Below are 17,721 nucleotides of genomic sequence, written 5' to 3'. Positions count from 1 at the left end.
GGCTATCACATTCTCAGTACGTATTTATCTTAAATACTGAAATTTGTACCTGGAAATTGGTAGCTTTTCAATTCCAATTCCCCTTCCCCCAGCCTTCTGTCAGAGTAGACACAAATCTGATCTCTTTTTCCATGAGTTTGGTGTTTTTGTTTGTTTCTTTTTAGATTCCACATATAAGTGAGATCTCATAGTAATTTTCTTTCTCTGTGTCACATACTTCACTTAGCATAATGACTTTAAGATTCATCTATGTTAGGGGTGCCTGGGTGGCTCCGTGGGTTAAGCAACTGACTTCGGCTCAGGTTGTGATCTCACGGTTCATGGGTCCCAGCCCCGCATCAGGCTTTGTTATGACAGCTCAGAACCTGGACCCTGCTTCAGATTCTGTGTCTCCCTCTCTCTCTGTTCCTCCCCTGCTTGTTCTCTGTCTCTGTTTCTCAAAAATACATAAATGTTAAAAAAAAATGTTAAAAAAAGATTAATCTATGTTATTGCATATGGTAAGATTTTTTTCATTTTTTATGGCTGAATAATATTACATTATACATATACCACAACTCCTTTATCCATGAACATTTGGGTTGTGTCCATGTCTTAGCTGTTGTAAACAATGCTGCTATGAACATGGAAGTGCAGGTATCTTTTCAAGTTAGTGTTTGAGTTTCCTTTGGTTTCCCAGAAGTGGAATTGCTGGGTCATATGCTAGTTGTATTTTTAACTTTTTGAGGAACCTCCATACTGTTTTCCATAATGGCTGTGACAACTTGCAATCTCCCCAACAGTGCATGAGAATTTCCTTTTCTCCATATCTAGACCATTATTTGTTATTCTTGTCCTGTTGATGGATATTTTGACATTTGTGAGGTGATATCTCACTGTGGTTTTACATTTCATTTCCCCAGTGACTAGTGATGTTGAGCATCTTTTCACGTACCTGTTGGCCTTTCATATATCTTCTTTGGAAAAATATCTATTTAGATTCATTGCCCATTTTGAACTGGATTATTATTTAACTGACTTTTTTTGCTATGAGTTGTATATGTTCTTTATATATTTTGGGTATTAACCCCTTATCTATGATTTGCAAATTTTTTTTTCTGATTCCTTAGGTTGTATTTTCATTTTGTTGGTGGTTTCTTTTGTTGTGCAGAAGCTTTTACGTTTGATGGAGACCCTCTCGTTTATTTTTTATTTTGTTGCTTGTGCTTTAGGAATGATTTTCTTTTCATAACTACTTTTTAAAAAATTGTTTCTTACATTTATTAATTTTTGAGAGACAGAGAGAGACAGAGCACAAGTGGGGGAGGGGCAGAGAGAGAAGGAGACACAGAATCCAAAGCAGGCTCCAGGCTCTGCGCTGTCAGCACAGAGCCCAACATGGGGCTCAAACCCACAAACCATGAGATCATTACCTGAGCTGAAGTCGGACACTGAACTGACTGAGCCACCCAGGCACCCCATTTTCATAACTACTTTTTAATGGAATCCGAGAATCCTCAAACTATTATCCATTTTTCAACAGCTCTGTCTGTATATTTTAGAGAATACATTTTTTTTTACATTTTTTTACATTTTTTTACATTTCATAATCTTGTTCTTATTTGTGGGTGCTAATCCTTCATTTATATCTTTGAAGACCCTAAACATACTTATTGTAAAGTCTATTTCAGATTGTTCTGGTACTTTGTTTCTATCTGCAGTACATTCATATTCTGGTTGTTGGCTTTATCATTTTCCTCCCTATCTTTTGTTTTTTTTAGAATTTATATTTTTAAGCTCATTTTGAATGGGTAGCTTTTTTTCTCTTTTCCTCTTTTTCTTTGAGCTTACTCTCCATTTAGTAGTCTTGAATTAACTGTCCCTAGCCCTCCCCCAACCCAAAACCATTTTTATATTGTTGCTCCAGCTTTCATGCTCTGCAGTTAAATTTGGGATGTCATAGCTTCAGCCTGCTTGATTTTTTTCTTGATGTTAAGGCTGTCTGCTTTCTCTTACTAGCCCTGGCCCCCAAAAAACTTGGCAATACAATAACATTTAGGAAGACTGAAAATCAACCCCAAGGTTTCTTTTAGTCTATATTTTCACTAATCGTTAAAAACAAGAATGCGATAGTATCTCTTGTCTTGTCCCACTTTAGTTAAGGAATTTATCATGTAAATTCCTCCTTCTTTTTTCTTCTTGGTTTTGCTGGTATGATTTGGGATTTTAAATCAGGATTATTGTTCCCAATTTGTTATATTAAATAGCCATCTTCTCTGTTAAACTGGAAATGCTCCAGTTTAAGGAATAGGCACACTTCTGGTTTTCCAACATCCATAACATGGAGCGCTGGTGAGCATAAAGAAGATGAAGATATTTGGGGGTACTCCCAGTTTTCTTCTACCCAAATTGCAATAAATGAAAAATTAAAGTAGCATAACTAAAATAGGTCCTTTTTGCAGGTCTAAGACTTATCTTTTTTTTCAGCGCAGCTTTTGGCTTGTCCCATCATTATAAGTAGCTTACCCAATAAAGATTGGAAATACACATGAGAATGTGAAAGTATTTAATAAAAGGTATTTGTAGGTACTGGAAACACAGCAAAACCATAGGCTGGATAGTCTATGTTATCATGGAATTTATAGTCTAGTCAAACAAGCTCATGAATCATCCATAGGTCCTCTTCAAGTTCACCTTCAACACATTTCATTCTGTCTTACATCTCCACAGCTTCCGTCAAGGACACTTATGGCCTCCATGTTGCCAAATCCAAAGGACTCCACTGTAGTTAACTTCTTGGCAACATTCAAAGAAATTGAATATCTTCCTTAAATCAATTTTCCCTCTTAATTTTGATGAGACAAAACTCCTGGTTTTCCTTCTATTTTTTCTGGCTGCTCCTCTATAATTTTGCTGATAAATATTGGAGTTCTCAAGGCTTACTCCGGAGCTTCCATTTCTATCAACACTCTCTCCTTATGAAAACTTACCCAGTTCCATAGCTCTAAATAATGTATAAAATGAGGAGTCTCAAAATTAATCATCAGCTTTAAATTTTCTTCTAAGCTCCAAACTCACAGGTTTAATGCATATTTGATATTACTACATGATGTGTAATAGACAACTCAAACAAGCCATCAGTTGTCGCCCACTAAACTGTTCCTTCCCCACTACTCCCTTATCTCACTAAATGATTTTACCAGCCATTTGCTAAGCTAACTAACAGCCTAGGAATCCTTCATCACTTCTTATCCCAAATATCCAATCCATTGCATTACCCACAAAATGTATCTTGGGTCGGTGTACTTTTCTCCATTCTCATTACCACCACTGAAATATAAGCCAGCATCATCTCCTGTCCAGACCACAGCACTGGTCTGCATGCTTTCATGCCTGTCTTACTCCAGTCTCTTCTTCACGTGGCAGACAAAGTGATCTTTTTATAATATAAATCATATCATGTTATTTCCCTGCTTAAAGCCCCTCATGACTTCCCAGTGCCTTTAGAAAAAGTCCAAATCCCTTAATATGGATTATTTCAACAACCTTATTCTTTTCTCCCCCAGTTCCTTTCAACTGTTCAAAAATGGCAGATTTTGTTCCACCTTAAATCCTTTGTATCTGCTCTTCACTCTGCCTGGGAGGTTCTTTCTCTGGCTCTTTGCAAGGTCTTGACTCAACTACACCATCATCAAAGAAGTTTTTCTCTGAGGGGTGCCTGGATGGCTCAGTTGGTTAAATGTCTGACTCTCAGTTTCAGCTCAGGTCATGATCTCACGGTTCGTGATTTCGAGCCCTGCATCAGGCTCTGCACTGACAGTTCAGAGCCTGCTTGGGATTCTCTCTCTGTTTCTCTCTGCCCCCTCCTATGCTCACTCTCTCTTTCTCAAAATAAATAAATAAACTTAAAAAAATAAGTTTTTCTCTGATCACACTCCCCCAGATTATTTAATTCAATTAATGTTTTCCCTTTTCCCTTCACAATGTTATATGAAATTATCATTTTGTTTTTTAGTTTATTATCTATTTCTACCAATTAGAATGTAAATTTAGTAAGGGAAGAGATTTTTGTCTTGTTCACTGATGTATTCTCACAATCTAGAACTAGGGTGACAGTATAATTTATTTCTAGACTGTGACACTGGTTTTTGTGTTAAAATAGTAAGATGTATGGAAAACAAAGACAGCAGTTGTAAACAGGGATTACCCCAGGCAAACTGTAATGTATAGTCAATCTGCTGAGAGCATTATCTGACACCTACTTGGTCCTCAACAATGAACTTTTTCAAAAAAATTACAGAATCACATAGTGCTAAGTGAAAGAAGTTGATGTGAAAATGCTTAATATGAAATCATGCAATTTATGTGAAATTCTAGAAAAGACAAAACTATAGAGATGGTAAACACACACATCAGTGGTTGCTAGGGACTTGGAGGAGGGAGAGGGTTGAATAGGTGAAGCACAGGGGATTCCTTAGGACAGTGACCCTACCCTATGTGATATTGTAGTGGTGAATACATGACACCCTACATTTGTTAAAACCCATAGAACTTTGCAGTGCAATCTGTGAACCTTAATAAGCGCAGGATAGAATATGGGCTATGACAAAAGACTTTAATTGTACCACAAGTGTATAAAATAACCTCAACGAAAGAAGTGTGTCTGTGTGTGGGGAGTGATGCTGACCTACGTACCTTTAGAAGTGGATGGATACTGTGAGAGTAAACCATAAAGAACTGTACAGAAACGCTGTGCTCTCTTTGCTAAAGTTGTTTCCCACAGGGTATGGGTTAATAGTTCTGAAACCACTATACATGTATACTGGAACTGAATAACGGATTAAATGGATGCAGTTGTTGTGAGCCAGGTTCTCACTGTTGGAATGGAAGGTGCAGAGAAGCAAGGAGGGAAAGACTATCTGAATGATCCATATGGTACTGAATTAGAGTTGGAGGCATCAGTACAATTTCAAGTTTAATTTAATATGGATATTGATGAATAGATAGATAGATAGATAGATAGATAGATAGATAGATGTATGTACAAGAGTTAGCATACATATATTTCCTTGATCTGCCATCAATGAGCATATTCAGCATGCAGGTCATGGTTTCCAATATCTTCCCCAATAAGAGAAATCACAGCTTTTGGGAAAAATGGCTGACTCTAGACCTGAGGCTGGGAATATATATATAATATGAGCTTCTGGTGGTGCCAGAAAATAATGAAGTGCTCACAGACAGAAAGATGAGGGTATGTCAAAGGAACACAGCAGCCAACCTGAAAGAGCGCTCTTGGGCCCAAACTGGAACACTTTGAGCAAGAAAATGAGTCTGAGAAACTGCAACAGTCCAGAGGAACCTAAGAAAACATACTGATCAAATGTAATGTGGTATCCCAGATGGGACCCTGGCACAGAAAAAGACGTTAAGTGAAAAATTAAGGAACTCTGAATAAGATTTGGAAATACATAGAATACTCTAGTAATACAAAAATGAATAGTTGACTTAGTCTGGCGATGTGGGGAGGGGAAGGCATCTTCAGCAAAACTATGTATAAACTAAAGCCTCAAAGATGAGTAAAAGCCAGTACAAGCGTGGGTTCTGAGTTGGGAACAAACTGAAGAATGTTCTGGGCAAAGATAAGCTTGTGGGATGACCCACAGGTAGAAAAAAGCATGTAACGTTGAAGAAAAGTAAACAAGTCTAATATCTTATGTTCATCAACCTGTTCTTCTCCAGAATAGTTCTTGAAGAGGCTATGATTAGTCCCAATTTACACATGAGGAAATGGAGGTCACGTTCCCAGAGACATATGGCTGACTAAAGCAGAATTGGGAGCTCAGCCCATCCGACTCTAAAACCTATATCCTTTTCTCTCACACTACTTTCCATTTTCCTAAGAATTGTATCAAAGTAGGCCGTGGTCAGCCAGTTCTCACTTCTGAAAATGAGCAAAACTGAGCCTGCAAGGAGTTAACAAACAGATCAGCAGGGATTCTGGGAACAGTTGGCCAGAGCACCATTGGTTCTCACTGAGTTGCTCTCACAAGAAGCATTCTCTTACTTGCCAGGAACCAGAGCCCTCTGAATCCAGAGGTCAAATTCCAACCTGTGAACCCAAGGGGAATTATGGATCATGAAAATATGGCCTGAGAGCTGGAACCAAAAGAAAAAAAAAAGCCTGTTATAGAAATGAGAATTATAGCAGGGGAAGGAGGGATGTGGTTGGAGACAGGCTGTCCTTGGGTTGGGGAGAAGTGGACAAGGTGAAGAATTTAGTCTCATCTTGGAAGGTGCCAACAAGAAGAGTCAAGAGTCAGGCCATCATTGTTAATTTAAAAGATGCTGTCCCAGCTGCTCCTTCTGGCCCCTTTCCTCCTCCTCCATAGCTAACATTTTAGTAAGCTGTTTAAAACAACAGCAACAACAACAACAAAGAAACAAAAACAGGAAGAACTATCCAAACCTAGCACCCACCTGAAAAATCGCATTGATGTCCACACAGGCCAAGCCCAGGAACAAAGCAACATTTGGTGGAGGAGGGTAGGAAGAGGGATACCTTAGACAGAAAAACTCAAGCACTGGAGTGAAGCATTAGGGCACTGGTAGCAAAAGGAGTGATACAGAAGTTTTTTAAATGCCAAAAGGAAAGCCAAAAATAATTTTAGAACACCCAGAACAATGTCAAAAAAGCACTCAGAAGAGGTTGACTATTAGGGAAACTTGTTACAATGAATCATTAGATCAACTGCTTTTAACCTAAAGTTCTGGGGATACTTTTACAGTGGAAAGGGATGGCAAGTATAATGCTATTATTATTGGCCAAAAGAATGTGGGCCTGGGAAAGAGGGCAGAGAAAGGCAGGTACCCTTGTTAGGCCCTCTGTCACAGTTCCCAGGCGAAGCCCTTAAGTGAGTAACCCTGAGGTTCAACAGTATGTCGTATGTTGGGTGCCCTTGAGCCCTCCTAGTTGGGCCCCAGATCTGATCTGTCTTGGGTCCCGCCCACCTAGAGGATGGCCTTTCCAAAGGCTGACCTGTTGTTTGTGTGGTCGTTTGAGAGATGGCCAGAATTTTCTCTAGGGTGTATTCTACTGTAGGGATCCAGGTTTGGGGCACGCCTCGTACCTCCTAATTACTTAACTAGAGAAACTCAATTTTACCACACAGATGGAGTCAGGCATGTTTTTCTCTTTCCAAGCAAGTTTGAATCAAAGGGAGGTGTGGTAGAGATTCAGAACTTTGAAGCTGGAAGCAATTGACATTTGGATCCTGGAGGAGGAAGGGGAAGTTTTTGTGGTTCGTGTTTACATTGGCTCAGATAACAGGGCTCAAACAGTTGCGGTATCATCACGCCCTCTGCATCAGCTGCACAGAGCTGGCTAAGTGGGGTCCTAGGGACATTCTTCACCAGCTGACCTTTGTCCTGGCTGTTTCTAACACAAGCACCATTAGCTGCCTTGTAGCTTGGGATATTAAATGTCGGAGAGTGGGGGGTAGGGTGGAGTTCACCAGGTCAGCCTTCTGCTCTGACTCTGAGTATAGCTTAGTGCTGATCATTTGCCAAGAAGTTCTGTACAAGAAGGCCGCATGACTCGAAATTACTAACACAGGATGGGGCTGCTTGGGGACAAACATATAAGATATGTATATTAAGTACTATAAATTCTTTACAAAACAAAACACCCAGAAGGTAACACTTTTGGCTGAATACTGCTGACTTCATGTACTTACTCACTGAGGCCAGCTGTGTGCTGACGCCATTTTGATCCTAACACTGGATACACTCAATGCTGGAACTCATCTTTGAAAACGGTCTTAGGGGACTTGTTACATTCCTTTATATATTATCAATGGTGAGTCTTCATTCTTGGAGGATGTATTTGATTTGAAGAAAGAGCCAAAAGTCATTATGACCTCATTATGGTAGGTAATTTGGCAGAGAATTATTGTTTTTGGTGAAAATAATTATAAAACCTTTCTTCCCCCTCTCTAGCATCATCCCTCCGACTGACATCATAGAGTCTAAGATTTTTAGTTTTGGAAAGATTAGGAGAAATAATGTAAGGCATTCCAAAAGAACTTCACGTTGAATGATATTTGGACAATCTAAACTCAGCTCCGAATTTGGAGTATCAATATCATCTATTCAGGGACTGTTAAAAAAGAATGGTGTTTCAAGCCAATACAATTAGTAATACTAATATTTGTGCAATGCTTCTAACTTTTCAGAGGGCCTCTGGAACCCATATTTAGTGGTTGCCAAGTTACAATGAGGCAATATTTGATTGCAGCAGCAATTTTTAACCCCTTCAAGTATAGTTAAAGAGAGGGGCTTAAACTAATATTTGAAATACTTGGTGCCCTGATTGGGTGAGAACTGGTGAAGAAAATCTTGATTATTTTTTAATATACTTTCATATTTTATGGTGAAATGCTTAGGAATCTGCGCTCAGGAACCAGCTTGCCTGCGTTCAAATCTTATGTCCATTGCTTACTTAGCTCAAATTAGCATCTTGGAACCTCAGTTTACTTCTCTGCAAAATGAGAATAATAATAGCACCCACCTCAGAAATTTTTTGATTATCAAATGAATTTAAGGTATACATATTTCACATAGTAAAGCGCTCAATGAATCTTAATTGTAACTACTATTAGTATAATTATTTCCCAAACCACAGTATAAAATAGGCAGAGCAGGTATTCTGAATTTCAATTTTATTTAATTGGCACAATAATCATGACTGTGAGACATGAAAATGCCCAAAGAATAAAGTGTAAGAGCATGAAACTTCCTAAAACTCCCTGCCTACAAGATAGATTATAACAATAAGATGTGTTTTTCTTTTCTGTTATTCTATTTTTATTCTGTTATTCTAGTGAGCTCTCAGTTTTAGAACATCATAATTAAACTGGAATTTCTAAACTCTGTTTTTATCAGTTGCTTCTTCCCTAGTCAGGGCATTTCTGAAAAGGTTTAATGAATGCCAATGTTTTAAAATTATCATAAAAGTAATGCAGAAGATGTATATCACATGTATTTTCTACCGTAGTTCATTCAGAATTGATGAAAATGGCCACACATTCCTTTCCCAGAGTACATTCTAGAAAACCTTTTAGGATTTTGGTGATGCAGATAAGTGGAAAGGTCTTCGTCAATTTTTTTAATCTGGAGCTTACGTAGCAGAATTGAAGTATCTGACTATACATGATATCCTCTTTTCAGCCAAAATGCCATCATACTTAAAGTAATGCCTTGTGATGAAGAACAAGTCATTTAATTATTCTGGATAACCTTTAGTCAAGTTATTCAACTGTGAAATCTAAATTTTCTCATCAGTAAAATGGGGTTAACAAAATAACATTAAACTGAGAGAGAGGATATGTGAGTGTTATGTATAAACAATCTGCCATCATTTGTATAAGTGTCTCCGTGAGGGAGTTAACTGTTCTGAAAAACGACAGGTGATACCTGGCTTATTCAAGCTCTCAATAAAGACGAGCTGCTAATATTAGTATTAGTATTATTACTACTACTATGACGACCACTGCTGCCTTTCAAGATCTCATTCAGGGGCACCTGGGTGGCTTAGTTGGTTGAGTGTCAGTGTCAGTTGAATCCTTTGGCTTAGGTCACGATCCCAGGGCCACAGGATTGAGCCCCAGGCCAGGCTCTACGCTGAGTGTGGAGCCTGCTTGAGATTCTCTCTCTCTCTCTCTCTCTCTCTCTCTCTCTCTGCCCCCTCTCATGCTCTCTCTCTCTCTCTCTCTCTCTGCCCCCTCTCATGCTCTCTCTCTCTCTCTTTAAAGAAAAAAAAAGATCTCATTCAAATATGAGCTCACTCTCCTTCCCCAGCCCCAACACGTGATTTATTCACTAATCACAAGATGCTGTATTTTATTGTATGTACGCATAACCCAAGAGCTTAGAAGGATACATGCACACTTTAAGAAGGTCCCTTCTACTGCTCCAAATATTAGGACTTGTGCATACTTATGAATGTAACCAAGAACAGAGCCCAATGTGGGGCTCGATCTCATGAACCACGAGCTCATGAAATGAGCCGAAATCAAGAGTTGGACGCTTAACCGACTGAGCCAGCCAGGCAACCCCAAAGGATTGAGTTAAATCTATAGATCGCTTTGGATAGTATTGACATCTTAATAATATTAAGTCTTTCAAATCATGAATATATGGTGTCTTTCCATTTATTTGTATCTTCTTTAATTTCTTTTATCAATGTTTTATAGTTTTCAGTATGTAAGTCTTTCTCCTCCTTGGTTATTCCTAAGTGTTTTATTCTTTCTGATTGAAAGTGGAATTATTTTCTTAATTCCCTTTTGGGATTGTTCATTGTGAGTGTTTAGATACACAGCTAATATTTGTGTTGATTTTGTATTCCACAATTTCAATGAATTTGTTTATTCTAATAGTGTGTGTGTGTGTGTGTGTGTGTGTGTGTGTGTGTGTGTGTGTAATCTCTGGAAATTTTTACATATAAGATTATGTCATCTGCAAACAGAGGTAATTTTACTTCTTCCTCTTCAATCTGGATGCTTTTTATTTCTTCTTCTTACCTAATTGCTCTGGTTAGGACTTCTAGCACTATGAGAATAAAAGTGGCTAAAGTGGGCATCCTTGTCTTGTTCCTTATCTTATAGGAAAATTGTTAGCTCTGGGCTTCTCATATATGGTCTTTATTATGTTGATACAGTTTTCTTCTACTCTCAGTTTGTTGAGTGTTTTTATCATATAGGATGTTTAATATTGTCAAATGCTTTTTCTTCATCAGCTGAGACTATTATGTTATTTTGTCTTTCATTCTGTTAATTTGGTTGGTATATTGCATTGATTGATTTTCATTTGTTGAACCATCCTTGCATTCCAGGATAAAAAGCTCCCTAGGTCATCACTATGATCCTTTTAATGTGCTGTTGAATTCTTTTTTCTAGGATTTTGTTTAGGATTTATGTGTCACTATTCATCAGGGCTATTGGTCTATAATTTTATTGTAGTGCCTAGCTTCAGTATCAGAGTAATGCCAGCCTCATGAAATGAATTTGGATGTTGTTACTTCCTCTTCAACCTTTTTGATGAATTTAAAGACGATTACTTTAGTTCTTCTTTTAATGCTTAGTAGAATTCACTAATGAAGCCACCTGGTCCTGGATAGCAGTTTTTTGATTAGCAAGTTTTTTGATTACTGATTCAATTTTCTTACTCATTATTGGTCTGTTTAGATTGGGGGGGGTGCTGAGGGGCTGCTCCCCTTTTATTATTGACAGAGGTTTCTCTAAAGGAAGTGTAACACCCCTCCCCTGTGGGACCACTGTCCAACCTGTGCATCCTCCCTTCAAGTACCCTCTCAGAAGAAGAGCCCCTGCATCCTCCTGCCAATGCCTTGTCGATCATAGAGGACATTGAACTTGTTCACAAACTGGTTCATGGTGTTGCACGTTTTGCTGATGGTGCCAGGGTAGGCCACGAGCCCCACGTCATTACATTGATCGTAAAAGTCTGTCTTGAACTTGTCTGTGCTGAACACTGGGAGGCAGTGACACAGAGCATAGGCCTCCCGCAGGATTTCTTGATTAAAGGGGACCTCCCCTGCTTCAGAGGCCTTGACGTATTCCCAGATGAGTTTGACCCGGCTGTGCAGCATCTTAATAGCACTGTGTTGCTCTATCAGGTGTTCAGCCACAGTGGAGTTCTCCCCACGGCCTGTGGCTGTCATTCGGGCTACGTGGTTTACACCGATGCGTTCAGCTTCCTCTGTGGCCAGAGTGTAGGTCAGCTCAGCAAACAACATTGTGGCCTCTCCATTGATTATATCGATGACAGACTCAAAAACACTGATGGGAAGATGTGTGTGCCTGGTCATAGGGTTCAACTTCAGAAAGAGAGGGCTCTCCATGATCTTGCACGCCTGCTTCTGGATGTGGATGTCAGAGGGGTCAGGCGGCCCCCCGGGGGTATACCAACCCAGAAACTCCAGCTCCTTGAACACCTGTTTGAACTGCTCCTCTTTGGTGTAGTAACACTCCTTGTCAATGATAATCTTCTCTTCCACGGTGTGGGACAGCAGCTCAAAGGAGTTCATCACCTCGATATTTCAGCCCTCCTGTTTCCCGATCAGAGCCCCAATCACCTGCATAGGCTGCCCCTCCTGGGAGCGCATACGAATCCAATGGTCTGAAATGTTGAGAATGACAAGGGGATGAAGAGGACTGAGACGCTCCCTGTCACGCTGGAGGCCATCATGCTGGGGACTACTGCTGCATCCACCTCCATCCCCGCTGTTCCCTCCGGTCCTGTTCGCCGCCGCCGCCATTTTCCCCGCGCCCGCCAGCCTTGGCCCCGTCTGTTTAGATTTTCTAATTCTTCATGATTCAATCTAGATAGGTTGTGTGTTTCTAGTAACTTGTCCATTTCATCAAGGTGATCCCATTTATTGTCATACAACTGTTTTATGGTAGTCTCATAACCCCTTTTATTTCTGTAAAACTGGCTGTAATGTCCATTAGTCATCATATTTTTATATTTACCCTATCCAATGCCTGCCCAAGTTGGGATACTTGGTAGCCATTTAAAAAGAGAATATAAAAGAGAAAATCACTGGACCCTTCGAACCATGTGGACAACCTATCATGGGTAACTTCGCTGAGAAGGGATAGACTTGGAGAAGGAGGCCACCACCAGGAGGTCTTCAGGTCAGAACTTGGGCTAGCAGGAAAGGGCTCCCAGGGCTGGCCCTGAGTGCGGGGTGCTGACTCTCTGTGAGATGTGGCAGAGTCTTCAGGCAGGGTGTGGATCAGGGAGACATAGTGGTCTGGCCCATCATGGAGCCCAGAACCTGCAGAGTGAGCTTGACTTGACCATGAGTGCCAGTGGATCTAGCATGCTTCCTGAGCCCAGCTTGAGCAGTTCTTTTCACACAGCTACAGAGATGACTAAAGGTATTGTGTAGTAATCCACATGGGAGGTTGTCTGGCAGGGGCAAAATCTGTCTATCACTGTGTTCTTGGAGAAGTAGAGTCCAGGCGAGGAATCTCTCAGTGATCTTTCTTGGGACAGGGTGGGGCACTCTGACTTCTTGCCCTTTCATGGTTCTGACCAGGAAGAGCTATAGAGAACCACACATAGTACGTAAATGTTGAGAAGGCATGGCCAGCTTTGTCTCACGGTTGGTCTTCCTCCAGCAGCTTTGAGCCTCCTCTCACAAAAGCAATTCTGTAATCTGAGGGAGCATGCCTTATTCCCTGCTATGGCCAGCCCGAGTAGGCAGGCTGTTGTTTTTATGTAAAGGGCTATTCTACTTGCCCAGCGTGATTTGAGACACTCATTTGCAGTTCTTCCCTTCCCATCAACCCCGACCCCACCAAGAATCTCTCCTTACCACCTACGTTAGCTCACTTTTGCACATTCCCCACATCTGGTACAGTGCTTGGTGCTTAGCAGGTGTTTGACAGATAGGTGCTGGATTCCTTCTATTACTGTAGTCTTTCCACAGTGCCCTACTTGAGGGAAGATGGAGAAGGGGCACATTCTCTGCTGCCATCATAGAGACCGAAGGGAAATGTGTGTGTCAATGAGTCTTTCTTCTATTTCCTTCTTCTCATTTTTATTCAACTACCCAGAGACCGGCATTCTCATTTGAGGTGTTTTGAGAAGCAAGCAAACACAGCGGATGACAGGCAATGCTAGCTAACAAATTTTTTCCCCTTCAGAGCAGGTTAGTAGGTTCAAATAAAATACACCGAAGAGGCATTACATGAAAACAAAACGGAAACTGTGAAGTGCAAGCTGATATTTTTAGAAGTTTGTATAATGACAGGTCAGATTCCTGAGGATTAGCCAAAGTGGCAAATCTAACACCACTTATTCAAAAAGGGGTAAAAGATATAGCAGGCAATTATACTTTAGCAGCAGTTGCGGGGGGAAATCAACTCTTCTTGAACTTACTGAGGGGACAGCTTGAAAAGTGTAATTTGAATATAGATAGCCAACTAGAAGGTTTCTATGAGGAGGGGGTTGGGAAGCTGGAGGAAAGGGAAGAGGAAAGGAAGGGGGTTGCCAGGAGTTCATTATTTTCATATTTTAAAGCCCTGCACAGTTTGAAAGGATGATTGCCAGAGGGGACCAGGAAAATTAGTGGTTGTTTGATTCAGGATCAATTTTCAAATCTGCCCAGTTTATAATTGTGCACCTCTCCCTGTCATCACTCATGTGATTCAGGCTCCAGATGTTCAGGGTTGAAATGTCCCCAGGGCTCACCACCTCCTTGGTATGCCTCCGGGCCTCTCTGTCTTCCCCCACCAAACAGTTTTCCCCCGGACTTATTTATTGATATCTGGAATGCCTGCATGGGGACTTAGAAATAAGAAGTGAAAAAGAAACACTTAAAACACGGGGCTCAGGCTTAATTTGTATCACCTTTGCAAGAAGTGACATAGATTAAATCCACACTGAGACATGAAGGACCAGGATCCTGCTCTTTTCCAAGAGCAGATCTTTGTGAGGACAGAGTTCTGAGATTCCCAGGAATGAGAAAGATGCAGGAGGGGCTGGATCACAGAAGACAAATTTGGACAACCTGACAGTTTTAATTAGAACTCACCTGCGTTTGCTGTTTATCATTCCTGACTTTAAAGATAATGGGAGAACTTCAGAACTGGAAAGAATCTTTAAGGTCATCTGGCACAGCCTTACTCAAACTGGGTTCAGCAGACTCTTGGGATCCACAAACATATTCTTAGTCTACAAGTTTTTTTATGAGATTTAAAATTTGTCTTCTCACTCTGATGGTGATATAAATATATTATCAGAGTATCAAAGGCATCTGAATGCAGATCCAGAGTTATGTGATCCTAGGACAGTGTTTACGGTTTTTTTGGAGGGGAGGGCACCACCCAAAGGGAACTTGTACTTGGGCTTGTCCAGCTGGAAGCAAGTTGGTAGGTCCTAATATCACAACGACAGCTACCAGCCTCTGTTCTCTGTATCCTCACACTGAATTCTTTACCAGCAATAAACACAAGCCTTATTTGCCAAAGATAATTTACAATTAAGAGACATTTTCATAGACTATGATTTTTGTCCCTAAAGTTTTTTTTTAATAAATTAAGACTTTGATTTGACATCATGGAAATGACATACTATAACAGATGGCTAATGAAAAAGAACAGAGTCAGGTTTAATAGATGAATTATGCATTTCATAAAGTTAAGATGAAATACTATCATGGCACACTGTCTGAATGAAAGTTTCCAGTAATTTTAAGAGAAGAAAGTGATATGAGAAGTTTGTCATCACATAACACACAGAAATATAAACATATCAATCAATCCCCAAAGTAACTGAGTTGTAGCCTTCATCACCCTGTTCATGTTGGGGATAACAATTTAGTTTCTGCCAAACAGCATTACTTATTATCTTAAATTAATGACTTTTATTGTCTTTTGGGTTTTGTTTCTATTCACTTTGCGAATATGCCTTTGTAGTTATTTAATACTTATAAAAAGTGATGCTGAATTTTATATTGGTACAAAACATATAAAAATATATTAACATTGGGTGTTTACAAATTTTTTCTCCCCCACGACGAGGAGTCTGAATATAACTTATCCTTGAGTAACACTAATCTGGTTCTTTGTTCTTATTTAAAAAAGTGACCTTTCAGTATTATGGGTATGTCTCAGTGTTGGAACCTCCACAGTCTTTCCAAAGAAAACTCTACCGTCCTCTCCACCTATATATAGGTTATTCTATATTCCGCCCAGTGTTGATTGCTTTTTCCCTATTCCTACGTTTGCTTCTTTCACTCCCCCAGATTCCCTCAGTGTTCCTACGTCAACCATAGCAAACTTCTGCTCATGTTTCAAGACCAGCTTATTGAAGGCTGCTCTTCTGGAAAGCTGTTTTTTCCAACACCATCAAGCAGTTTTCCAAGTCTCAGTGGATACTGACTGGGTGTCCCACAAACTTCACCCAATTCTCCCACTACCTACCTGGAGATCGCATCAGATCCCACAGGTTAAGGGCTCAGCCCTAAAAGGCTGCCCCCACTTCAGACACCATCACAGATCCAAGTTGTCACCTGACTGACTGGCTATAAATCACAGGTTTCCATGACCCTCTTTTCAGGCTGGATTAATTTGCTACCATGGCTCAGAAAACTCAGGAAATCAGTTTACTTACTAGATTATTGATTCATTATAAAAGATATTAAAGTATCTGAATCAGTTATATGAACAGATATATAAGGTGAGTTTTAGAAGAGCCCCCAACACAGGGGTTTCTGTCCCCCCCCCCATGGAGTTTAAAGTGTGCCACCCTCCCAGCACATGGACATGCTCTGATTCACCAACCTGGAAGTTCTTTAAACCTGTCTTTTTTTTTTTTTTAATGCCATTTCATTACATAGGCATGATTGATTAAACGTTTGGCCATTGGTGATTGAACTCAAACTCCAGCCCCTTTCCTCTGTTTGGAGGTTAGGGATGGGGCTGAAAGGTCCAGCTCTTTAATCATAGTCCCACTGGGAACCAACCCCATCCTTAGTGCCTTTCCAAAAGTCACCTCATTAACATACTCAAGTATGGTTCAAAGAAGTTTGTTATAAATAACAGGACACTCCTTTCACCTTTATGGCTCTGGAACTATTTTAAGAATCAAGGACAAAAGACCAAGTACTACAACAAAAGATGCTCACATTTCTCTTATCACTTAGGAAATTCCAAGGGTTTTAGGAGCTCTGACTCAGAAACTGGATGAAGACCAAATATATATTTCTTACTATAAATCACAATATCACAGAAGCCTTCCTTCTTTTCCCGGTGTGGTGAGTGGCTCTCTCTGTGTTTGCCACAGCTTTCAGTTTCTATGTCTCATGCCACACCCTTCATGAGACATTGAACATATCTACTTACTCTCTAAACTTCTGACTTGCGCTCACCTTGAGGAGCCTAGCCTTACTCATCCACGATTCTAGTCTGTGGCTCATTGTCAATTTTTAATAAAAGTCTATTAAGTAAGTTAGACCTCTCTATATTAAAACAATACATCCTAATGAAACTGATCATCACCCATGAGGCACAACCTCTAATGTCACCCTTGCAAGATTTTTAGGAGACATTACCTGCTAGATTTATTTTTACCAAATTAGAGCATGATAAGAATAAGACAGAAACAGAGGAAAATTTTGCCAGCAAGACATTAGAATCCCTGGAATTTATATGCAGAGGTGGGCAGGAGGCTATCTCCAGGGTCAGCTTTTGACCTTCCCATTTATGTTTGAGGAAGAAGGGTTGGAAGTTAATTCTTACTTGAATCTGGCCTTGTGATTGGTTGCAAATGGAAAGACTTCTCGTCTCTGCAGGAAATGATGCCATCACATTGAGAAGCTGTTTTTTGGACTGGCAAATGGAAAATGTTCTTAATGAAAACACAGAATAATCACTCTGAGTGTGGGGAAGAAGCACTGGGAGGAAAAAGGAGAAAATACATATTAAATAGATGTGCCTACCAGCATACTGATGAGGAAAGGGATTTAGAGGTTATTGTAGGAAAAAAAAAAAACCTCTTCATGTTATTATCCTAATGCCTTTCTGTAGCTTAAAAAGTGAATATACAGAATGTGTCACAGTGGAAGGAAAATGCCAATCAGTGGTCTCTAAAATAGAGATATGGTGGTCACTTTCTAGAGCTATTATAGAAACTGTCACCCAGTCCAACCCCCAA

At 40.1% G+C, this 17,721-nt stretch overlaps 1 pseudogene; it reads right to left on the bottom strand.

Moving 5' to 3' along the window:
• Nucleotides 1-11,266: 11,266 nt before the first annotated feature.
• LOC106966592 (COP9 signalosome complex subunit 6-like) lies at nt 11,267-12,426 on the bottom strand (annotated as a pseudogene).
• Nucleotides 12,427-17,721: the final 5,295 nt, after the last annotated feature.

This window comes from Acinonyx jubatus, chromosome B1, assembly GCF_027475565.1.
Source record: "Acinonyx jubatus isolate Ajub_Pintada_27869175 chromosome B1, VMU_Ajub_asm_v1.0, whole genome shotgun sequence".
NCBI lineage: Eukaryota > Metazoa > Chordata > Mammalia > Carnivora > Felidae > Acinonyx > Acinonyx jubatus.
This window is presented reverse-complemented; position numbering and strand designations above follow the sequence as displayed.